This window comes from Cimex lectularius, unplaced genomic scaffold, assembly GCF_000648675.2.
Source record: "Cimex lectularius strain Harlan isolate CLEC.00 unplaced genomic scaffold, Clec_2.1 scaffold2, whole genome shotgun sequence".
In the NCBI taxonomy this organism is placed as follows: Eukaryota; Metazoa; Arthropoda; class Insecta; order Hemiptera; family Cimicidae; genus Cimex; species Cimex lectularius.
In genome coordinates this window covers 3065159-3091423 of record NW_019394219.1, presented here as the reverse complement: position 1 = coordinate 3091423, position 26265 = coordinate 3065159, and the positions used below count along the sequence as shown (strand labels likewise).

Below are 26265 nucleotides of genomic sequence, written 5' to 3'. Positions count from 1 at the left end.
AATAGCTAGAAATAAACGTAAAATTTTCTTGAAAGTCGAGGCGTTTTTCTCTTTTTCGCTCTCTAAGCTCTTATGCATGTTTTAACACGATGACAAATCTCGTTGAGCACAGAAGGATTTCGAAGTTTAATTTATATTTCATAGCCGAGTCGTCATAGCTCTTTAGGATCTCTGGTGAAAACGAGTTTAAAACTTTAACTAAGTTCATGAAAGGTTGGAATTTATGGGTTGTCGATTTTTGCTTTTCTCTCACCCTAGTTATTAATTGGTAACAAACCATTATTCTTATATAAACAGTTTAAAACTCAAAAAAATTTTAGTGGCTCCTATTTATTTTAGTAAGTAACGTATGTTTGATAAAGTAGTAAAAATAAATTATATGATAAATGAGTATGTTTTTAAACATATATGGAAAAAATATACAATTGTTTATTTAGTCAGAAGTATTGAAGTTCAGCTTAGTTTATTTACCAAGCGAAAACTAATTTTTTCTTACAGCAATTTCGGAACAACAAGATCCATTATGAATTGATGAAACATTTTTAATGTTGTGGTAAAAACATTCAAATCCAATGAATTATATATAATTGTATATCAAAATATTTTAAAATAAATCAATACATGACGATATAGCCTTTGTATCTACAATTACATTTAAATGGGGCGTCGGTGGCCGAAACGGTTTAGGCGTCGACAGTGCTCATCATCGGCTAATGCAGGGCCACTGGATTCGAACCCGACATACTTACAAATGGGCTTTTTTTCCAAACCACCAGCCCCCGAGGGTTGATATATATACTTTGCTGTCGCAAACCCTCGTTAAATTTTTTTAAAAATTACGTTTCAATTTGGCAGTATCATTTTAAAGGATTATCTTCTCATTTATTTGAGACGTGTTGGATTAAAACAATTACAACAAAATTGTCGTCATTTCAAATATCAGAATTTATAAGATAACTTTTTATTTTATTGGTATTCAATGTTTACCAGAATAATAAAATAAAATAAACAATACAATGTTAGGATTTCTATACAAGTGTCTTTTTTATCCAATTTGAAGTTTTCAAGTTGTCTCTTACACCATGTACGTTGTAAAGTTTATTGGTTTTAGAGACTTAAAGAAAAGTAAGTGAACGTTTTGCCATATCTACAAAGATAAAGATAAGCAAGAGAGCATTACATTTGTTCTACTCGTGAGAAGTGAAAATGCACTGTCTTGCAACCCGCCATCATTAGCAGTGTAATAATAATGAATTTCATAAATCAATATGACCTTCTTACTTTGTTATGAAAAATTGTATATTATCAATGCGGTTAATAAGTTTTGCTAGTTCTGCAAAGGACAAAATAAATGTTTGAAAAAACTGGGTAAAATGCTATTAAGAAGGAATGGAGATTAGGTGGCGCAAGGGTTTAGGCGTTAACTCGGCGTTCATCACTGAAACGTAAAGCTCCGAGGTTCGAATCCAGCGGCGCTGCAATCGAACCGGACATATTTCCAACAAGGATTTTTTGTGAAAAACTGATGGTTCATGTAACCTCTGGCAAAAGTAGTTGAAATGCTGCTAAGAAAAGCGCGGACATGAATCACGGATTTCCATTAAACATTGTTTGATAATACAAGTTTGAAAAATATTATACTCAATCCAAGCATTCTTGTCATTGGCCCTACGTATGTATTAGAATATGAAAGGTAATTTACATGATTATTTAAAAATAGGTTTTTCTACTTTTGCTGTGTATATAGGAAATGTAGGATAAATAAATAATATCCAGCGTTACATTAAGTAATATTAGATGCATAAAAAGTTGCAAAAACAAGCTTCTAGTCAAAAAAACTTTTTGTTAAAGAAAAGCCTTTCAGATTTGTTTTAAATGCCCTTTATAATCTTTATATTAGAATTTTCATCGCAAAAAAAAGATATATTTTGTTGGGTTCACCAGGGATAATTTTTATTCACCGACGTCCAGTGTTCCAATTAAAAACTAATAACCGGATTCTATCATAATTTAACTTTATTACTACCTTTCGAAAGATTAATTTTCTTTTTCGGAATATATCAACACAGTTTATATTTTTTACCATTATAAATGAGGAAAATAAAGATAATATCAACTAAACCTCACCAAACATTCTATTTTATATCTCCGGTCCGGATTTATTTACGTAGAGCTGTGTGAGTTACAACATAAGAGCATAAATCCGTGTTACGGATGGATTGTCTGTCTGTGAATCATTCTTTTTAAAAATTCACCTTTTTTGTTACTTTTAGACAAAAATGTGATACATTTGGGAAAGCAAAAAATTTTTTAAAAAATTCTGTCCAAAATTTATTTTTAGGAGTTTTCGGAGTGTAAAAACCCTAATGAATGAATGAAAAAGTACTTTATTAGATAAATAAAAGAGAGTAGAAAAAAAAAATTGTACATAACCAAAAAGCACATAACGGCAATGGTTATCAACCGTCTGCCGGAGTCGGATTATACATTTTTAATAAACAAGAAACACATTTCTTCTTAAGGAATAAACAAAAGGAAGAGAAAAAAAAACTATATAAGTAAACTAAAGTAACAACATATCTCTTTATGTACATATGAATAACCAGGGTGTCTCTAATGTATACAGTAAACATTTAATAAATGAAATAAAAATAAGCATTTTCCTGTAGTTCCAGGCTTCCATCGCAAACTTTACCAGATTTAAAGACTCGGGGTTATTTAATAAAGAGATTAGGTGCTCTCTCGTCAACGTGGGCAAGCCTATATGCCGTGCTCGGAATTCCGCTAAAACTGGGCATTCTGCTAGAAAATGAAAACAATCTTCTCGAGCCTGCCTGTTGCAGAGAGAGCACCTATCGGAACTATTGACTCTTGTGGGGTTATAATTAAGGTACAGTAACTCGCACCTAATTTTGAAAAACCAGCGAGCTAGCGGAATGGACGGAATTTTAGAATTTTGCGCTATGTTCAAGAAAGGTTGACTGATATTAAGGTCCTTATACAGCAAAAACCTAGAAGAATTTTGAGCATGAAGGAGACAAAAAAAAAACGACTGATAATTTAAACCTTATTATGCTATACCGCTCGGCTACAAAATCGTTGTATTTTAATAGATAGCTCGCAATTGCTTGCCTGCGGATTGATTACTTTCGAGTTTAAACAAAGTAGTGTTTAGATAGCAATAAACTCATTTCTTTTCTCTCTGAGAGCATCATCGCAGGAACATTGCCCTTTGGCACGTCCAGGAGTTTACCAGAAACTGGAAATTGCAGAGTGTGTGGATTGTAGTGTCATAAGAGATTTGAGTAAAAAATTTTATAACTATTCAACGTCTTTAATAAAAATTATTGGTATTAACTTTTTAATTATTTTTATCAGTTTATTCTTAATTATATAACTACTCAATTAATTAACAGAATGGGTTTCACCCCTTTCCAACCTCAATCGACTCCTGACCTTGCAAACACACACACTATCTACTTAGACTACACTGCTACAAGATCTACTTAGTATACACATTTTATGTTTCCAACAGAATGTTACCCAATAATTTTTTCGAAATGAAAAATTTGTGTCACAGGCGGGATTCGAACCCACGACTTTGGGATAAATACGTCGTTGCTCGACCACTTGAGTTACCGTGACTTCGATCGCCCATACCATTGGTATAAAATTGGAATAAACAGGTAGTCGAAATGAGAAGATTGTGGCATGGGCCAACGAAGTCACAGTAGCTCAAGTGGTCGAGCAATGACGTATTTAGCCGAAAGTCGTGGGTTTGAATCCCGCCTGTGACACAAATTCTTCATTTCGATAAAATTATTGGGTAACATTCTGTTGGAAACATAAAATGTGTATACTAAGTAGATCTTGTAGCAGTGTAGTCTAAGTAGATAGTGTGTGTGTTTGCAAGGTCAGGAGTCGATTGAGGTTGGAAAGGGGTGAAACCCATTCTGTCAGTTCATATATGTATTAATATGATGATATTGTGAATGTTTCGTTGTCAAAAGAAAAATTGGATCTGTTGTTAAGAAGATGTTTAATTACTCGGTAGGATCATTTCAGTTCTGTTACAAAAAGTATTAAGGTTCCAGGTGAGTCGCTTGTAATTTTAAATTTAAAAGTGTTTAGTTAAAACGCTGTTTTGCGAGCCAGTGTTCTAAAGAATAAAGTTGAATATGTAGGTTTCAATGAGCGATGATGATGAGATTTTATGATAATGTGGCAAATAAATCTTTGAACCGGTATTTTTAATTGCGTCCGGCTTTACATATCATTTTTATCAAGGCTAAAAAATTGCACGTACAATGAAATGATTACGTTTTTAAATCCGACATTTTTTAAGGATTTCTGTCATTCTTAACAAAGGATTAATTAATGTTTTTACTTACATTCATTACCTTTATTAAATGGAGGCTACTTTGACTCATAAATTATATTAGGTAAAGGACCCGTTTTTTGCAGGGAGGGTGCGACCCCGTGCCTATTTCTGAATTCATGTTAATCCTTTGAAGTGATTATAAAAGTAATTATAGGGGTGAGTAAGGCCTGGGGGTTGGGAAATGGAAGTAATTAATACTCGGCGAATGTCGGTTGGCCCGGTCCGCCCGTCCGTTCTCCTGCTAACTCAAGAGACATAAGAGGGTTGTGTACATAAGAAACTCTAAGGGAGTGGCGGCGAGATCAACATTTGGGGAACACGACACCCTACTTAGGCCGGTTGTAGCTATTGATCAAAAGGGTTAGAGCCCCGGGGCGCTAACCTCTTCAACCCTTCAGCCCTTCTTGCTCTTTGTCACGTAGCGGGATGAATTACACGCCACCGCCGCCTACAAGGACAAGTGTTTCCAGCTGTGGGGGTGGGCAAATGAAGGAAATTACCGGGCCCTTTTCCGCCTAAAACCCATTCCGGATATCTATCCTATAACAAAGGAATAAAGGATTCTGATCGGCTCGACTCACATTTCAAGAGGCAATTAATCACTTCCGACCCGGGGAGAAAACAAATTACGAAAATTCTAAATCAATAGGATTATCACGACTTTACTCTACTTCAATTAGAATTGTTTTACTGAAGGGTTAAACGAAAGACATTTCCCGACCAGAAACATTTTTCGTCAAAGTTCAAAAGGCTTCAAAAACAATTATCTGGTTAATTTCAACATTAAATGTGTGTAATTACACAGCTCTAAAATTACTTAAATAGTTTTAATAGGGACAATTTTCGAATTGTCATTAATCTATTACGATCACTAGCTGAATTAACTCAAATTTTTTGTTTTTTTATATTATCAATATTGTAAGACTATACATATTTGTTAACCTAGTAAAATATTATTGAAATAATTTACAAGTCATGACAAAGGATATTGATTCGTGAATTATAAAGAAACAAGTGCTTTCGTTTGTTTTGTGTTCGTTTGATTAATTAAAATGAATGGGGATATTGCCAATTTTGTAGCATTTCCCGAGCATTTTTATTATAAGTTCCATTAAAATTTATTAGAAATTATTATATTTTTGCTGAAGGAAAATTTAATTAAGGGATTTTTTAAGGGAAAAAACTATACGCCCAGCGGACCTAAAACTATTAATTTCAAATTCTGTAAAAAGATAATGGGATAACCGCTAGGCTCGTAGAAATAACCCTGTTAAAAAAAACGAAAATTTAATTAAGGGATTTTGAAAAACAACAAAATAAAAAGTTTTAATTCCATAATTGAGTTTATTGGACACAATAATTTTTTTTAAACAATTAATACCGTGTGTAATGTCCTTTATAAATTAAAACCTGTTGTTAGACATACTGTTAATAAGGTTGTCACTAATTTCATATAGAATTGAACTCCATAGATGTTGCAACGCTGTACTCAGTTGTTGCAGGTCAACTCGCTGCAGATGGTGATAGAAAAGCCTTCTCTGCAACCCATCCCACATGTGCTCAATGGGATTAAGGTATGGAGACAATGGGGAAAAGAGGCAGATGGGAAATTACAAGTTTTCTAAACATTGATGAACAACTCTGCCTCTATGAGGTCTGGCATTACCTCTTAGCAATGAGATCCCTGGTTTGAGGGATATATTCCTGGATAATTTTTTAGACATAACAGACTGCGGGGGCGTCGGTGGCCTCAACGGTTTAGGCGTTGACACGGCGTTCATCACTGTAAGGTAAAGGTCCCTGGTTCGAATCCAGCGGCCCTGCATTCGAACCCGACATACTTATAAATGGACTTTTTTTTCAAAAACACAGGCACCCCGAGGGTTGATATGACCTCTGCTATTGCAAACCCTCGTAAAAAAAAAAAGAAAAAAACAGACTGCGGTGAGGTTGCCTTCAACAATATGGACTCCAGTTCGTCTAATCTTTGGCGACTGTTATCATTATACAGACAGAAACGCAAATGATCAGTAAGCATAACATCCTAATTGGTGTTCTCTTCTGGGCTCTCGCTGCATCATAATCTTCTGATTTGCTGGTAGTTGCTGCCAGTCCTCTCAACGAAGCATATATGTGAAGCCATATTACGAATCTTTTGTGTTGATAAGCCAAAACATCTTTTCCATCATTTAGGATCTAGTGGGCACAATGGAAAGGGTTACGTCTTGCAGCAATGACAATATTTCTGTCCTCGTTTAGCGCGTAATGCACCGAGATCTACTACCAGGCCACTTATTGGCACTTCCACTCTCTCGGGAGACCTCGCTCTAAGAAATGCCGACTGCCTCTGCGATGTCCACTTGCCGGTGGCAATGATTCGTTCTTACAATAATATTGCGATGATGATTGCCAATGGTTAAAGAGAACACAACTGGATTAAAATGGAGAAAAGACGAGGAAAGGTGTTCGTGTTACAAAATGAGTAATCTTCATGTTTACTATTCTTAAGTAAATACAAAAAATGAGGATTAACATTTATTAGTTTTTGATTTGTATTTCATCCCATGGCCTTTATAAAAATATAGTTCCTACTCACAGTTAGTTGTTTTCAACTATCCGGAATACAAGCTCATAACTCATTATCAGGTTAAAGTAATTTTACTGCCGCATCTCTCGTCATGAATTGCAAAAAGTGCACTTTTACAATTCATGTCGAGAAATGGAGTTGTAAATTCCTTAAACCTGATATAAGCTATAAGCTTGAAATCCGGATAGTTGAAAACAAATAACTGTGAATAGGAACTATCTTTTCATAATGACTGAACAACACTCTCACTCTACCATTTATCATTTTATGTCTTATTTGATGTTTTTGTATTCATAATTGGTACGATGTTATATGCATAAATTAATCTTAACAGGATTAAATTGATTTGAAGTTCAAAACAACCCCTTTCAAGAAACCACTGTTAAATCGAATTTCAGCCCCTCCTTGAAACTTATAATGCACTCATTTGCAATTTGTTTTTTGATTATAAGCTCTTTGATAATCGCCTAGCAGTTTCACAAGAGAATTCAACTGATTGTTCTAAACGTAAAATTGAAAAATTTCCACCCCGATGCTTTCGCTTAACAAGGCAGTGATATTGCACTTCTTTAAAAAGGACGATAAAAGCCATTGATCAAGTTAACCTCATGCCCTGTGTCAAAGCTGTTGATGCATTATTAAACAGCTTCACTCGCTGACCCGCGCGCTTGTTGCTTTTGCTCCCTTTTATAATATCCGCTTTTTCAGTTAAGCCCTCTTGCCCTGTAATTTAACTTGGCACTTAACTAGAAAATTTAATTTCATTTCGCCCTTTAATTTCCTACTAATTCCACTTTTGAACGGCGAGTGCGGTTTTTGTCCGTCTCGGTGGGCTGCAATTTGCAATTTTAAAACAATTGTTTTTCATAGTTGTCCGCATGGATTCTGGCCTCGAAGAAAAAGGAAACACGCGTCCAATGTATAAAAATATTACATGTGATTCAAAGAACAACTGTTGTCACCAGTAAACAATGTTGACAATTAAAATTTGCATTCAACTGGGCTTTAATACTTCTAAAAAAAAATCATATTTTAAGAAATCATCACAAAAATATTTATATATAAACATATCACACATTTTCATTATTTTAGAATAACATTTTCTGTTTATTTAATTTTTTACCAATTTTCCAATGAAAATTACATTACATAAATGAGACAGATTTTTATTATATTTATTCTCTTCATAACAATAACCGATGGAGGACAATAACAGTTTTTTTCATTAAAATAGACACCCGGTACGCAAATTGATTAATATTTGAATTTCGTTGTCAAACAATAAATGAATTGCTAATAAAGCTGATCAGAAAAAAAGGTTATTCATATCGATTTCATTTACTATTTGAAAGAGCAAACATTAAATATGTAATTACGAAAGTTACCTTTTTTATCTTTATGTAGAAACAATATATTTAATTTTTGATTCCGGTTAATTAAAACAACATAGCTTTTAATTAATAATTTAGAATTGTCTAAAATTGAAAAGACTGAAGACTAAAAAATTAAAATGAACAAGCCAATATATCGCAACGTACTTATCAAAGGCCCTGAAGATGATCTCAATAAAGATCGAAACGTTGGCACGATAAAGAAAGTGTTTTTCTAAAACCTCTCTCCAAATAATCAGTATTTATCACAGAAAAATGTATCGGGTCGTACACCAATGGCAACCGTATTAGAGGAGAAACAATTTTGGAGAGAAAAAATTCAAACCAAATTTAGCCTGACAGATACTGTATAAATAACCGGTGACTGTAAGCTCAAGTCTGAGCTACTATAATTAAAGATCTCCATACTTTAAGCTCATTTTATTTGGTTTTCCCAGAGTCATCAGGCAATGTAGCCACTCCCAGACAAGTTTGCAGTTAAAAGCATACGCATTTAGAGTTATTTATGTTGCCTGGCTGTCTGGGAATATGTAAATTTGTGCACCTTTCACTTTTTTCTTGGAAAATTGTTGGGGTATGTCCAAGGGGCTTCGCTAGGGTATAGCCCTTGTATTTCAACTAACTTTACTAAAAACCATATATTTAAACTTCCATTAAGAAATTAACGCTTATAATTAACAATTTCGAATTGCTTAAAATGGAAGATGTGTAATCATACTTTTGTACCAAATACACCATGAAAAATATATATTGTTACCCTTTACAATTTACGTAGGTATGAATATTAAAACGCCATTAATATGAACAATTATAGAACCAACAATTTATTTTAGTATATGACTTCATTTTAATGTTTCGATATTGGTTTTAGATTTCGTTTTTTTTTTTTTTTTCAAAACATTGGCTTGAATTAAGTGAAAAAACCCTCAGTTTGATGAGCAGTGTAGTTGCAGTTTCATTATTACACTTTTTATGTCAAATATTGAGATGAAGTTGAATTAGATTTCTGTTGGTAAATTTGAAAAAACAAAACAGGACAAGCAATAAATAAATGTAAAATAAATTAGTCCTTTAGACGAAACCCACATTACATTTCAAATTAGCGTGTAATATATTCAAATTCCATTTAACTCGTTATCGTTTTAAGTTTACCAAAGGACAACAGACCCAAACGTTTATTTATTCCAGATCACGCCGGCCCGTAATCCCGAGTTAATTCGAAATTCCACAGGCAGTTGTTCGGGGGATGATTAAAGGGTAGGCATTTCAAAAGGGCCGGGCTGGTTAGTGGATTGGAGGGCTCGTTGAGGGATACCAGTTGGTTACTGAAAGGGACAATTTGAAGATACTGTAAGAGGGTCGGATGGATGGCTTTGTTCATGATTGGACTCCGCTTGTCTTGACAGACGTGTCAACAGGATCTCCCTTGATAACCCGTTTGATAAGAGAGATCAGACGCTAACACCTCCTTTGGTTACAATACACACTTCTCCCTTTCAAGCAGATGTTGATTCCTTATCATCATTAAGGTTCACTTCAAATTCTCAAAAATGTAAAAAAAATTCATATATATATATATATATATCATTGAAGACCAGAGAGACAGAGAGAGAAAGAGAGAGAAAGAGAGAGAGAGAGAGAGAGAGAGAGAGAGAGAGAGAGAGAGAGAGAGAGAGAGAGAGAGCAACTACACCCAAAATAAAAAAAAATTATACCGAATGAATAACATAAAGTAAGAAAATCAGAGTGTAATCAAGAAAACGAAAAAGAGTATTTCAAGACGAATTTTTTAAATAATTACGAGGATGTATTTTTCAATCCATATTTCAAAATCACAGATTTTTGAATCTATGGCTTGACCTATATTGCTATAATTTTATTCACCTATGTATTTATTACCTCTTAAAGAAAATGTACCTATAATCAATAAAAGGGAGAGAGAGTGAGAGAGAGAGAGAAAGAAAGAGAGAGAGAGAGAGCAACAACACCCAAAATAAAAAAAAATTCTACCGAATGGAATAACATAAAGTAAGAAAATCGGAGTGTAATCAAGAAAACGAAAAAGAGTATTTCAAGACGAAATTTTTTAATAATTACGAGGATGTATTTTTCAATCCATATTTCAAAATCACAGAGATTTTTAAATCTATGGCTTGAACTACTTTGCTAACAATTTTACTCACCTATTATTATTACCTGCTAAAGAAAATATAACTATAATCAATAAAAGGGAGAGGGAGAGAGAGAGAGAGANCTTGAACTACTTTGCTAACAATTTTACTCACCTATTATTATTACCTGCTAAAGAAAATATAACTATAATCAATAAAAGAGAGAGAGAGAGAGAGAGAGAGAGAGAGAGAGAGAGAGAGAGAGAGAGAGAGAGAGAGAGAGAGCAAAACACCTAACATATACAATTTATATCGAATGAATAATATAAAGAAAGAAAATCAGAGTGAAATCAAGAAAAGGAATAGTGTATTTCAAGACAACTTTTTTAAATAATTGCAAGGAAGTATTTTTCAATTCACAGTTCAAAATCACATATAAATTTTTGAATATACGACCTGACCTACATTCCTATAATTTTACTCACCTATGTATTTATTACCTCTTAAAGAAAATGTACCTATAATCAATAAAAGGGAGGGAGAGAGAGAGTGAGAGTGAGAGTGAGAGAGAGAGAGAGAGAGAGAGAGAAAGACAGCAAAACAACCAACATACAAAATTATAACGAATGAATAGCATAAAGAAAGAAAATAAGAGTGAAATCGTGAAATCAAAAAATGGAATAGTGTATTTCAGGAGAACGTTTTTATAATAATTGCAAGGAAGTATTTTTCTATTCACATTTTAAAATCACATAGAGATTTTTCTATCCATGGCTTGAACTACATTGCTATAATTTTACTTACCTATGTATTTATTACCTTCTGCAGAAAATATGGCTATAAATAATAAAAGAGAGAGAGAGAGAGAGAGAGAGAGAGAGAGAGAGAGAGAGAGAGAGAGGGAGAGAGAGAGAGAGACAGAGAGTGCTGGGAATGGTGGAGCCATAATTTAATAGTACTTAATGCTTATGTATTTCGAAATCGTTAGCATGTTCAATTTGAGCTTGCTTATTTGCAATCTAGTCAGAGCATGTTGAACATTGAAACGGCAGATATCTGAAGTAAGAAAAGTGATCTCGGTCCGTAACTGATTCCATTAATTATGGAAAGCTTTTTCAGATCAAAATGAGAGTAGAGCCATTTAGGGGACGGCCTTTGACCTCCGCCGAATTAGAGCACGGTCCGTTTGTCACTTTGAGGGTGCCCTTTTAATAAGGAGCACGCGGCCAGTCGGACCATGAAGACCGGGGGCTATAGTAAAATGATTCAATTGAAGGAAGCAACGAGAGGGCTAGTAATTATAGAAAAGAAACTAGAGATTGTTCAACAAGTGAGAGGCGCTCATCGGCTGGATTGCTGCCAGTGGGTGGCGGTCTAACCCCTGTTACCATTCGCCCCACCATTTACATGTTTATGTTGATGCTATTCATGAAATGAGATTCCAACCCGCACAACCCTTTCTCTCTTCTTCACATCGAATCCCTCGAGAGAAAATTTAACCTATTCAGATTGATTGTGCCCGAAGGAGCGAATGCCAACTTTGTCTCCCTTCTATACCTTTCCCGAATTTATAACATGTATGTTAATTCCGACCAAAATAGTCTTTCTTTTTATATTATGCAATTTTATGTTATGCAAAAAGAAGGGTTTTTTGTAATCAAATATTTAGATTTTGTTACGTATGTTTCTGTGAGTTTATTGGTCTGTTCGTTCTTGTTTTTTAATTTGGTGTAACAAATATCTGAGCTTTACTAGCTTTTAATTGCCGTAAACATTTGTAATCTATCGGTACTGCTGCTTTTGCATAACTGTTAATTGTCTCCTTTGTGGTATTCAGTGTGTGTGTATGTTTTGTATTGTGTAGAGTGTCTTTATGTGTACTTTCGATTGGCTCTACGTTATCTAGGATTAGGTTATTTGGGTGCGCTTGTTTTATTTATTTTGTATGACAGATTTATTTTTAATGTACTGTACTATTTTATTGTAAAAGGTCTATATCAACTCATGGGGGGAAGTATGTATCGGTTCGTACTTAAAAGTACTTATCCGACAGGTAGGATTTTAAGATGGGGTAATGCTGATGGCTAATACCTACGGTAAGGCAAAAAAAAAAAAAAGTATTACAGATCTTTCCGTCAAAGCGTAAATCCTCATCATAACACTTTCCTACCTGAACACCTAAAGCGACAATGGTCTCTCGATTTCTTCTCCAGTTTTTATAGTAAATATTGCTGTTATAGGAGTACAAGAAAAGGATTGCTTCAATATTGTAATGTTATAGTATAAAAGTAATAAGGACAACAAATTTGATAGTAGCGCTCTAGCTTATTAGAAATGATGAATAGTGATGTGGTGTTCAATCCTTTATAAAATGATAGTGCCTACTCACAGTAAGTTGTTTTCAACGATCGAGATTTCGAGCTTTTAGGTCATCAACAGGTTGAAGGATTCCTACAACCACGTCTCTCAACATGAATTGCGAAAGCCCTTCTAACCATCCCTAACCAGCGCTCTAGCTTTGTTGTAACATAATAACAATTTTTAAAAACTTCAACGAACTTTATCTTTGAGATGGATTTTTTTATGTTATGTTATGCTCTAATTGTATTAAGCATAAAATTTCTATGTTTATAAGATTATTTGTTTTTATATGTATAATGAGTTTGGTTAACTAGAAGTTCCTTGTATATTGCATTTTCAAGTTATTCCGTGTGTGTACGTGCGAGTGAGGGTTGCTCAGTTGGGTTGTTTGGGTTTCTGTGAATGTTTCATTTAACCAGAAAATTTTATAATACATTTTAATTATAGTAACGATAAAATGTAAACTTTCTTTGCGAGAAAAGGTCTGATGAATGTCTTAGCGATGAAAATAAATTTCTTTCACGCTATAGCTTCACGCAATTCATTAAGTCTATTATAGATGGGCGTTTGTGAGAAAAACAGTGAAAAATAGTAATGGAACTACCTAGAACTTGATAGTTCATAGTAGTTGTGTTCAAGATGGATTCATAAGTTATCCCAGTCAGAGACCTATTTCTTCTCATGATAAATGTTCAGGACCAATGAAAAGTCATCTGGCAACTCCCACGCACTTGTGGCCCCTGAAATACGATCGGGTTTAGCTATTTTTCAGCCAGTGATTCCTGCTTTATGGCCGTAAAGTAAATTTCGGACATTTTTCATTGAATGAATCAAGTTGAAAAGATTGGCCTCCACTCTCCCAGTCCCGGTCGTATAAATCATCGTATTTCTACCAGTATCGGTACGAAAAATCCATAGGACGTTAACTACATTTGCCCAGGAGCAGCGATACGTTGCACCGTTTAAAACCGGCTGAATGGTATGAAATTAAATCCTTGTTAGCAGTATTAAATGCGTTAGTGCATAAATCACTTCTTTCGTAATGATCCTAATGCCCTAGAGTACTGTTGTATTAATCTTTATCCCCTAGCCAGCTGCCCCTCACGTTTATTCCCCTTGGAATCGGAAATAACAGCCTTTCCCCAATTATAATTTTTCCCTAGCCTTTGTCCGTAAACCTTCTGTCCAAACACGGGGTTCGTGCTGGGGAAAAACATGATCCGGTTTCTAATACCCAGTCCAGTCTCTGATGCTCCGCAAACCGATGATTTGATAAAATACATTTTTCAAACATTCACGGATTTGTGATTCCTTGATTAATAACTGTGGTTGTTTCGCATGGTTTCCACTTTGATTAGTTGAAAGAGGGGGTTTTTAAACATAAACAAGCACTCACCCGTATAAACAAGCGATACACCCATTCGCTGTGAAAATAAACCGTCTCAACTTTTGAAATTTTCCTAAACTCGTTTCGTTCCATCCCAGGTTTTTTAGTTGGCACCCGATCTGGGTTGAACCAGTTTAAAGGCATCAATAATGATTTAACATTTCCACTATGCCTTTAGGATGGGCCAATTCCAAACCTATATTATTGCGGTTATAAAAATCCTTATCGTAGGATTTAATAAACTCCACATTATGTGCAACATGCCATGTAAAATGTCCTTGAAAGAATGATTATGATCATTACGTGATGCCGTTCAAGAACGTATGATCGACCAGTCATATAAAGAAACACGTAAAATAGAGTATGATCTATTTAAAATTATAGTAATATAGAAAATATAATATACAATGGTAATATTTATGTATTTTCCTAATGATTTCGATATACAATAATTAGCTAAAACTCAACTATATTGTTGCATGGATTTATTTAAATGAATTAATTTTTAATCTACTTAATAAAACTAAGGCTAGAGTAGAAACGTTAAAATAATATGTAGACGACACCATTGTAATCGTACACAAAGAAGACATAGATACATTGTTAATAGATTTTAATAGTTCCAAATTCCAAATTGAAATTTCACAATGGAAAAAGAAAATAATAAAACATTACCATTTCTCGACTTGAGAATAACGAGAAATTCAGAACAAATCACATATTAAATTTTTACTCAAACCATCAAACGACACAAAAAATTAAAGTTGTAAGAAATATGGTTTAAAAAAATGCTTAAACTAAGTGATATACTTTTCACAAGGGTGTGTATGTAAAAAGGTCTTAAGAATAGACAAATACCCTGAAAATATAATTAATAGACTGATAGAAAAACAAAAGATAGCAAAACAAAAGATAGCATTTTATAATTGTATAACAACTAACAAAAAAGAACAAAGAAAAGATAAAAATGAAATAAATAATACAGAATATATGGGAATGAATTGTTTATGTAGAAGTCTAACTAAAAAAATTAATAAAAGCAGGCACAAGGGAAAATATGTTAAAAAAATTTAATTTCTACATGTACATTAGTGAAAAAGTACATAACATTTTACTCTCTATAAAAGAGAATGTAACAAAATTAAAACAGTGTAATGTTGTTTATAAATACAACGCTTTTGCGAAAAGATATGCATAGGAAAAACTACACCGTTTTTATATAAAAGAGTTAACCAACACAAAATAGAAGTAAAAAATAAAAGCGAAAAAACTGGATTGGACGACATGCAACAAAAACTGAACATAAAATTAATTTATATCAATCAATGAAAACCCACATCTAATAGCCATAGCTAAGTATCAAGTTCTATATAATAAACTTTACATTGATCTGGATTGTGTTGGGCTATCCTATTGATGACTAGGTTTTGTTTAACGCCAATTTTGCTGTCAACGCATGTCCTCCATAAAAGATTTGTGAAATATATTGCCCAAATATGTATTTGTTCACCACCTCAATATTCTCACCCTGTGATGCTGGTGCTGGTGAACTCTCAATTAAATTGCCACTATTCCAAAAAATCAATGAACTTTTTACTGAATTGTACTTGCATAGTGCAAGAATCTGTAATTAGACTGTTTCATTTCTAAGTTTCAACAGTTGGGAAATAAAAAGTACAATCGTAATACAGAGGCCATCACAGGTGAACATCAGTCAAACCTCTATTCTCGAAATTATGGAAAACAGGAAGTTAATGATTAATGGCGGAGGTGTCATAATGTACATATCTGTTCTGGATATTAGGGGCCAATTACAGGCCATCAAACTGTATTTTAATCATTGATCGCATTGTGATAGCCTCTCAGATTACGGGGCGCCTACCTGCCCGACGGGGAATAATGGCGTTATTAATGTAATTCTCCCGTTCTGTAATCCGCCAAATTGATTCAACCTCGACATTAAGTCAAATATTCGAATCTTTTTTTGTTTGTTTTTTATTGATAGTGACTGCACAATTGTTATATCGAGCAGTTAAAATGAGTTGGATTTGAACTGTGCAAGTACGCCGAGTGGCCTATATGTGCTGTGGGTTGTTTGATCAGTGAATCATCTCTATTGTACAATTTTGAGTAAACTAATGGGGAAATAGGTTTCATTACATGGCAGACAACAGTACTGAAGTTTTGGAAACAAGGCAAATTTTTCATTCTTTATTTTTCTGTGGTGTTTAGTGACCGTTAGTTAATGATTATTCGCGGAGATCGTCAGATGCGGTCTGGTGTGACGTAGGTTTCAGAAAAACAATTTCTTTATCATGCCAACGTTTCGATCTTTATTGAGATCATCTTCAGGGCTCAAAGTGTTTGTTTTATGTGGAATTGTGTCATTCTTGTGTGCCGTAGCAGGCAGGGCACTCTCAACACGACGGACAAGAATGACACATCTTCACGGAAAACAAACACTTTGAGCCCTGAAGATGATCTCAATAAAGACCGAAACGTTGGCATGATAAAGAAATTGTTTTTCTGAAACCTAAGTCACACCAGACCGTATCTCCCGATTTCCGAATAATCGTTCTTTATTTTTTGCATTTTTTATTTCAGTTTTCAATATAAATACCGATTAATTATTTAAAGATTCAGTAATTAACAGTCCCTAACTATTAAAAATAAATACTAACATAGTAAATTTCGGACAACGGATAATCAAGGTTGATCAAATGCCAAATTAATATGAGCTATTATATTTCTTCCATTCCTTATGTTATTATCAACGGATGAATTTTTATTCTCTATTTCGATAAACCCGTTTTTCAAAATGTTGTATACTGTTTATCATTATACACACCAAGGAAAAAAAAAACGGACACTCATATTTTGTTGTTTATTTCATCATGTATTTTTATCGTTATATTAATAATAACATACGTATTTTAATACATAATTAAACCAAATTAAACGCGATCAGATATTCACGAGTTTTAAAAAAATTATTTAATTATAATGATTATTTGGATATATTCAATTATTTTATTAATTCACCAACACTTTGAAAAATCATTTAGTGACAATTTAAAATGTAACTACATCAACAATTTCTTACATTGCTTTTAAGAAAAAATTGATAATTAATTTTTTACTAAAATTTATTGTTTCACCAAAGAAATAATTAAAAAACCAGTTACTCGTTAAGTTTGCTCGGGAAAGGATTATATTGAACTGATTTACTTAATTTTTAATCTAAAGAGCAGTAGTAACACACTATAAAGGTAAGCAACAAGTTTTAATGTTGTGTTTATGTTTAAAGCCAACTATAAATCGTTATTATGGAAAATAAACAAATAATACAATCAATATAATATAATTATATAATAAAATACAAGTGTCCTGTTTTTGTATTTATTTTATTTTAGTGTAAGAAAGAATCCTGTTCTTGAACGATTTAATCAACGCTAAAAAAAAAGAAATGAAGGTATTGAATTTGCACCTCGCAGGTCAAATTTCTACAAATAAAAGATTATAGGCGTACTTTTTATTATGTATCCCATTCTCAAATTAAATATTTTTTATTTTTTCTGCACAATTCTGGAACAGCGCAGGGAAAAGTCCCTCGGCCAGTTTCCTCAGATCAAAATATAAAAAAAAGCTCGCCAGCCCCTGGAGGATTAAAAATGTAATAACTTCGTTATTAATCTTTTTTCGCTTGAATTGTCACGAGTTTTTAACTTGTGCCACAATAAAACCAAAATCATTTTAATTAGCTTACGAAACATAATTTTTTTTAAATCAGAGCGAATACAGTTTTTGTATGTCCTGTATGTCAAAGAAGGTTTTTACATAAATATATTTGATTTTCCGGCATGAGGCAGCCTACTCCTTAAGCCCGGTTTTTAATATATTTTTCTATTACCAACAATATATTGTGTTTCTTTTATAGTCAAATACTTACGGTTCAGTACTTCTCATCGGACAAAGCCCGCTTATGTGCAAAATAACATCACGTACAAAATCCATAAAATGACAAGCATAATCAAACAAAACAGTTTTGTTCCTTCGGACACGTTTCAATAGATTAGCAATTTAAAAAAAAAAAAAACTACAATTTGAACGAGCATAAAATTGTAATTTTTCAGTTTTATCAAACGTTTAATTTAATAATACTATGTTGGAAAGTTAAGCCACATATTTTTTTCAAACTTTTTAAATAAATAAACAAAACTTAAATTCAAGAGAATCGCAACCTGTATAATTTTGTGATTTTATAAAATTCACATAAACCAACAGAAAAGAAAAAACATTGCTATAGTCTCTGAAATATTTTTGTTTATGAATATTTATCAGACGTAAACTTTTGGAATTACAGAACGTTGGTTGATCTATCAGTTAAACATTATACATGAAACCTTTTGGTCCTAACGTAAAAGGTGATACTTTTTACTTGTATTATAAACATTATTATCTACAGACGTCAATTTCTTATTACTTAACCTGTTACTTGTTGGTATATACGCTAATATATTTAAGTGTTTAAAAAATTATCTAGTAAGTACAGTAATATAAATGGAACCCCATTGCCTAACATTGGCCTTGTACGCTACCTAGGACTTCACAAGACTGAAAAGACAGCAAACAAACGGACGTTACAAATTATTAAAAAGTCTACTTGACTTACCACTCTGGGTGTACTGTTGTGAAGTGTGAAACTCAACAAAGGATTCCAATCCCCAATATCTCCAAACAATTCATCCTAAACTTCTCCGTCAAATTATAAAGGCACCTTTTTACGTTTCAAATTAAAATACACTATTTATAACGACCTACACGCCTCGATTATACATGAATGTTTTCATTGCGCAAAGATTGAGGAGGTTTCAGTATGACGGAGTGTTGCCACTGGGGAATATCGCATAGTAAAGTCTCAAATGGCAAATTCAGGCAATTCAGAAAATGGCCAAGTGCTAACCAGAAACATTTAAAAAAATGTGTTGCACATAAAAGTAAAGGTGAAGTGAAGTTGGCCACAATGTACATATCACTACTTTGATCGGCTGAATGTTTACTTTTTGGGAAGGGAGTCTGTAACTTTTAACTTTTCTTTTGAGGTCTTTCAGATTATGGACTAAAAAAAAGAACGGACTTAGCCACAGTGTACATATCATTACATTAATAAGACTTTTTCTGAGGGGTTCTGGAACTTGGCCATTTTTTCACAGTTAGGTTTTTGTTGGAATATAATTTTCTCGATCAGTATATATTTGTTGCTGTGCTTTCGTCATTACTAATTGAAAATCAAGTAAAATTTATAAATAACGTATTTTTATCTGTATATTGCTGTTGGAAATAAGTAAATTCAGTTTATTAAGATTGAAAATAATCCATTAGAGTTCGTGGTCCAATTGACCAAATAACTACTTTCAATTAATTAATCTTTATGTAAGGTATTGGTTGAGATAAAAAAAGTCAGTGTAGCTTGAAGTTCGGATAGTGGTAGAGCATCGGCATATTTAACCGAAGGTCGTGAGTTCGAATCCCGCTCGTGACTCTGACTTTTTTATCTCAACCAGTACCTTACATAAAGATTAATTCATTGAAAATAATATTTAAACTTATATCAACGTTCTTCTGAAATCATTCGTCTCGGTATTCGTCTTCTAAAATTTCTCAATTTTCATTTAAAAAAAGTTATGTATGTTTAAACTGTTCTTTGTAAAAATGTAGGCTTTTGTTTTTAGTTAAAAATCGCTGTAACATTAAAACGTTTGATGTTGTGTTTCGTTATTTACTTTCTTTTTTATCACAACTGAGCGGACAATTTTTATCTTCAAAAGCCCCCTCCCCCCAAGAGAAATTCTCTTCAGGAACCATTTCACAAAGACTTAGTATTACAGTTGAACGAACTTCACCTTCAAAAACACCTCATCGGAAATTACTGTCGGACACAATCGGAACAACATGCCGAAGGCGAAGAAGGGGATTCTGAAAAAGAATGCGTCTCTGGTTTAAAAAAATTATCGCTGAGATGGAAACAGCCCTTTCTGGCCAATCGAGCATCAATAAAGGATGAAAGGTACTCTCCCTCTTGTTCGGTTATTAAATAGTTTGGTATAATAGGTATAATAGGAGTTACAGAGTTGCAGATGAGGAGTTAGCGAGGTGGAGGGGTGTAAATCAGGGTAACAAAGCCAGAGTTGGCTTCCTTTGAAGGGATCTGCCTTCGGGGTGGCGGGGGTCGGACTTGTGAAACTATGCAGATTAAAGCGCGGAGGGGGTGCGACGATATGAAATATTGTTTAGTACAGAGGATAAAGGGCGGCAAACTCTTGATATTACATTGTTGAGTAAAAGCGGTTACGACTCTTAACCCTTGGCAACCACCCTTAAAGGAAAAAGGGTGGTCACGTGTGGGCCCAGACACAACCCCTCAAGGCGCACGTGTGGTCGTTTTAAATTCACCAGTGCTCGGTGAGCATTGGATAGTCAAATGGATAAGATCTCACGACCAATTGATTAACGGCCGTAGGAATTTTTCTTTCCTGTTCTCCAGCGAATCATTAGTAGGGTTTCCCAGTCTGTAATTTTAGTAAACGCGGTTCTCCACAATAATTTTGATACCCTATCTGATCCGAATTATGCATTACGTTCCCGGCCTTGTCACAGTCCTTGCGCTTCTGCAATTTAACATTCCTCTTTTTCTCTTTGTGTGCATAATCACATAAAATGAGAAATTCATGTGTCATTCTTGTAATAAAGTTTCAAAACGAATGCTGACGTATCATCAAATCGTTACAACCTACTAAACTCTCTAAAAACGACTCTAACTTAGGTATATTATTCGAGTAATAAAACAGACTAACCGATTACAATGAAACAAACAAAATTACGTTGTCAAAAATTTAACTAGACTAAACATATGTAACGTCTTGGTTGAGATAAAAAAGTTAGTGTCACGAGAGGGATTCGAACCCATGACTGAAAATGACATTTGAAAATGGCAAAAAAAAGGAAGGTTTGAACGGTTGTAGGTTGAGGAGAGTTAGTGCCCAAGAGGATCAAAGTCACGAAAGCTCAAGTAGTAGAGAAGCGGCGTATTTAGCCGAAGGTTCGAATCCCGCTCGTGACACCGACTATTTTATCTCAACCAAGACCTTACATGGAAAGAATAAACTATAATAAATACCTAAAACGTAAATGAATTGAAATAAATATTGTAGATTTCATGATACAAATGAAAACGGTTTGAATACTGAAAGTTGAACTTTAGCTGGAAATGTGCGGTGATTAGTGACCGTTAATCGATAATTATTGAGAAATCGTGAGATGCGGTTTGGTGTGATGTAGGTTTCAGAAAAACATTTTCTTTATCGTGCTAACGTTTCGATCTTTATTGAGATCATCTTCAGGGCCTGGGATTTACAAACATTGTTTAAATTTAACATTGTAAATCCCAGGCTCTGAAGATGATCCCAATAAAGATCGAAACGTTGGCACGATAAATAAAATGTTTTTCTGACACCTACATCACACCAAACCGCATCGCACGATTTCTGAATAATTTAGCTGGAAATTAAATAGCCTATTGACGCTTTTAGAAGAGCTTTTAGATACATATAAAATAAATTTTAAATTTTTCAAATTAGGCATTAAATTATTTTTCAACATTTCAAACTACATTCATGGAACTTTCAATGCACTTTTAAAGTTGTATTTTCTGATTCCATTATATAGCAAAATGTATGAAACGTATAAAATATCTTGATGGCATGCGGATCCTTGGAGATTTTTGTACATGAGTATTTGCATAAACTAGTATGTACTTCGTGTAAGGAGATTCATTTAAACTCTCACCACTCACTCACTCACTCACTCACTCACTCTCTCTCTCTCTCTCTCTCTCTCTCTCTCTCTCTCTCTCTCNATATATATATACCTCTTTTCTTTTTTCTCATAAAAAAACACATGAAATGTTAACAATATATCTCCCTCTATCGATATATCTATCAATTATTATCCGAAATGTTTATTTTTTGGTACGCTGTTTTTATATGCCTGCCTCAAAATTAAATCACTTCATCTTTTAACTCAAGAAAAATCTCTCTTTCTCCTGTTGAGATAGAGACATATCCGTTATCGATATCATATGAATTTAAAAAAGCTTTTAAATAACGTAATTGCGTTGAATTTTTCCCGTTCAAGTACGTCTGAATAATGAGTACATTATTAAAGCTATATTTTCACGCAGTGTTGATTGTATTTATTAAAGCGATAGTTTTTAATTAGTTCTTTATTTTTGTTTCAGATGTAACTGCTTGATCCCCTGGCTTCCGAGATAACGTCTAGTCTTCCCACCAAAAGGAGGATCGAACGACCTACATCCAAATACTGCCCAATAGAAGGTGAGACCGGAGTTTTATTATTTAAAAAAAAATCTTTTAAGAAATCCGTTTAATGATTACGGACGGTTAACGCCAAGTTGAAAAAATCCTTTAAGTAGGTGTCAAGTGTAAATAAGTGAACTTTAGAGGCTTAAAGAGGGTGATAAAAAGTGGACCCTCGTTGACAAAAAGTGAAGCACACGTGGCCCTGTGATTTTTCTGAATCCTTTCAAGATGAGCTGAGAACAAAAAAACAACATGGCTTTAATCTGGGGGTCCTTCCTAGAAAAATATGTTTCCCCTTTCACGATAGAAAACACACTGATAAAACAAGGAACACTCTATCGTGTTCGAAGCGTTGACAATAGTAAAAAAAAATCTATACGGGTAAAGGTTCATCGTTGAGGTTAAATAGCGGAAAAACTTTCCTTGCCATTCGGCAACATTTTATAATGACCAATAATCCAGTAGGGCTTTCAGCAGTATTCCCCAGACGCTGTTCCAGAAAGCTTAATGGCCGTCATGTAACGACATGCCTGAAGTAATTAAATACCTGTATTAAACTCGAGTGGTGTGGGTTGGTCCAAGACTAAATTGCCTAGGAGGTGATGGCATCTGCCCGTCACCACCCCCCAATGAGTTTTTAATGACTTAATCCTGATTGGTCAGCATCTCAATTTTGCGTTGTAGGTCAGCACATTCGTATCGTGATCGACTTTTTTTTCAGCCTCCAAGAAAAAACGGCTATACTAAAATTTCGATTAATTATGCAATCAAGCAGGAATCTCTTTATTTATTTATTTTTAACTAAAGTATTTCCATTTTTAAACGTCTTGTAAAAATCTTAAACTGAAACCTTAAGGTGAGTGATTTTTTCAACTAAATTGAAATATTTCAAAATTTTGCTTAACAATGTCATTAATAGGCATAGGAATATAGGCTAACAATTAAATTCCGATGCACTACCAACACTGAATTCATATCAATGCAAAAAAGTTTTTAGTCGTTTTGGAAACGTCATCAAGACATGACGATCGGTATTATTTATTAATTAATAATCAATACGAGTCTTGATTTATCGTCGCATGTATTTATAGACATAGGTTTGTCTACTTAGCAATTCTAAGTGATTTGAAGACAAGAAGAAGTACGAAAATAAAACAGTTTGACAATCATATATCAACATTGCAACCCAGCAAAATAATAATATAGGGGAAGCTATAAAAGGTTGTGAACTCTTAAAAGCAAAGAAACGATCGACCTGTTTATCACGACACATTAGAATTTTATTTGTCCATAAAAAATTACAGTTTACTCGCTAAACGAGATGTAATTTGTATACATATTTACCGTGAACGTTTAACATTTTTGTTGGATAAAAAGGAGTTTAAAATAGAAAAAAAAAGTTCGTCTAAGAGTAAACCAAACCACCCACCCTCTCCCGAAAGGGGGATGTTTACAACCTTTTATCTTCTCGTCGTTTCCAAAGATAAGTTCAAACGCGTTAACAGCTGAACAAATTCATATTTTCTAATGATGGTTTTTTTTTTAATCGATGGAAGAGAATATGCACGGGGGGTGTAGAAATAAAGGAAAAGGGATGGGGTTCTCGAGGTGAGAATGTGTATGCTAATGCATAAAGTTAACTGTCGTAGAGATAACTTCTCTCCCAAAGACATTTAGATTTTTAAGTTAATTAACAACTTTGAATATATGGTTTTATTCAGCATACGATTCTCAAAAATTGACATTATTAGCACAAATCTACGCACTGTTACTAGGCAAGTAACCTCATAGTCCGCCTATTCTATTATCGTGCTATATTCAGTGAATTTTTTTTTTTCTATTCCTTTCCTCATCAACGCATTCTTCCACATAGCCCACGTGTATTTAATATCATTTAGTAAATTCATTAAATTTCGTGGTCCGATTGACCAAATAACGTCTTTCAATTAATTAATCTTTATGTAAGGTATTGGTTGTGATAAAAAATCAGTGTCACGAGCGAGATTCGAACCCACGACCTTCGGCTAAATACGCCAATACGGGTTCCAATCCCGCTCGTGACACTGACTTTTTATCTCAACTAACCCTTACTTAAAGATTAATTAATTGAAAGATGTTGTTGGGTCAATCGGAAACCTAGTGAATTTAATAAGTTAAATGAAGTATACCTTCACTAAAGCTCTCCGTGGCCATTTCATTTGTCGCCGAGAATCAAATAGATTACACGATATTTGAAAAATGGCAAAAAGGAGGGAAAATTCGAAAGGTTGGGTTGTAATGGGAAGTTAGTGTCCGAGTAGATCGAAGTCAAGAGAGCTCAAGTGGTAGAGCAGCGGCGTATTTAGCCGAAGGTCATGGGTTCGAATTCCGCTCGTCACACTGACTTTTTTATCTCAACCAATACCATACATAAAGATCAATTAATTGAAAGGTATTATTTAGTAACTTATTTCTTAGAAAGAACAGATTTTTCAATAGGTTTTATTTGTATTACTTCTATTTTCCTTATGCACTGCTTGTAAATTGTATATCTACATTTTGTGTTATTGTTATTTTAATTTTAAGCTTTTAGAATATTCCCAGCTATATATTTTCTTAATGTTTACTTATTTAAAATACCAATTTTGAGTTTTCAGTGCACTAAGACGCAAAAGAATAAATTGTTTTAAATAACATCCACTTATTTTGAATCCCTGAGTAGCATATAAAAATTGCCCCATAGATAAAACGAAATTCTATTAGACTTATTAAGTGTTGACCATATCCCGCGAACTAACAAAGTTTCTCGAAGTTAACTACTGTGAAATTACGCCCTGTGGCTCGATCCATCTTAAGGTCCGTTGATTCTCGTCGTATCAGACCATATGTCACGGAATTTAAAATCCCTTATGGATAGAAATGAATATAATCAACATGCGAACGCTAAAATAAGCGACACATGGGAGACCAGGATGGTTCAGTTTTTCTATGACAAACGAAAACACCACCCAACTGTCAAATTTCGCAGGCTAACAAAGTTTCACGAAGTTAAGTGCTGTGATAGAGAACACGATCGGAAAGTCCGTCAGTTGTCGCTGCCAGTTGTCAGTGACTGTCGAAGTAGTTTAGAGTTTTGTTAATCGAAACAATTAAAACCAGCTAGATTGAAAACTGCGAATGAAAATTAGTCTCTTTTCAAATTATTCCTTACAAGCTTGTAAATAACCTAGTGTATCAACCTCTTTATACTAAGCGTTCGTTTTAGCCCAATGGTTAGAATTTGTTAGCACATAATTCTTACACGGAAGCTGAATTATTGACGACGGGATAAGAGGAGAAAGTTCAAAACAATATATATCGTACAGAGGACCTAACGGCGCCGTAGATATGAATACTAAATGAAACCACATAAAACGCCGAACGGCTTTGATCTTCCTAAAGCTCAGCCCTTTAACCTCCTTTCTCCTTGCAATTGTTAACACTTTTTAATTAATAATAAAATAAGAAAAAGAAATTCAACTGAGCTTTTTCAGTTTAGGCTAATACTAAATAATAATAATCCATATATGCATTTTGTAGTCATAATTCACCTTATTAATGATTTTAATTAATTATACTTTTTAATAACTAAGTATTACTTTTAGCTAACTTCATAAATCTGTGTTGTCTTTTAACTAGAGATAACAAATT

At 33.7% G+C, this 26265-nt stretch overlaps 1 protein-coding gene across 1 annotated transcript in view; it reads left to right on the top strand.

Annotated features, from left to right (window-relative positions):
- LOC106666733 (insulin-like growth factor-binding protein complex acid labile subunit) overlaps window positions 1-26265 on the top strand; it is a 178966-nt gene that overhangs the window by 109405 nt on the left and 43296 nt on the right. Inside the window, exon 2 of the mRNA XM_014394117.2 lies at window positions 22515-22611. The gene's annotated coding sequence lies outside the window, so the exon portion shown is untranslated. The remainder of the gene's footprint in view (window positions 1-22514; window positions 22612-26265) is intronic.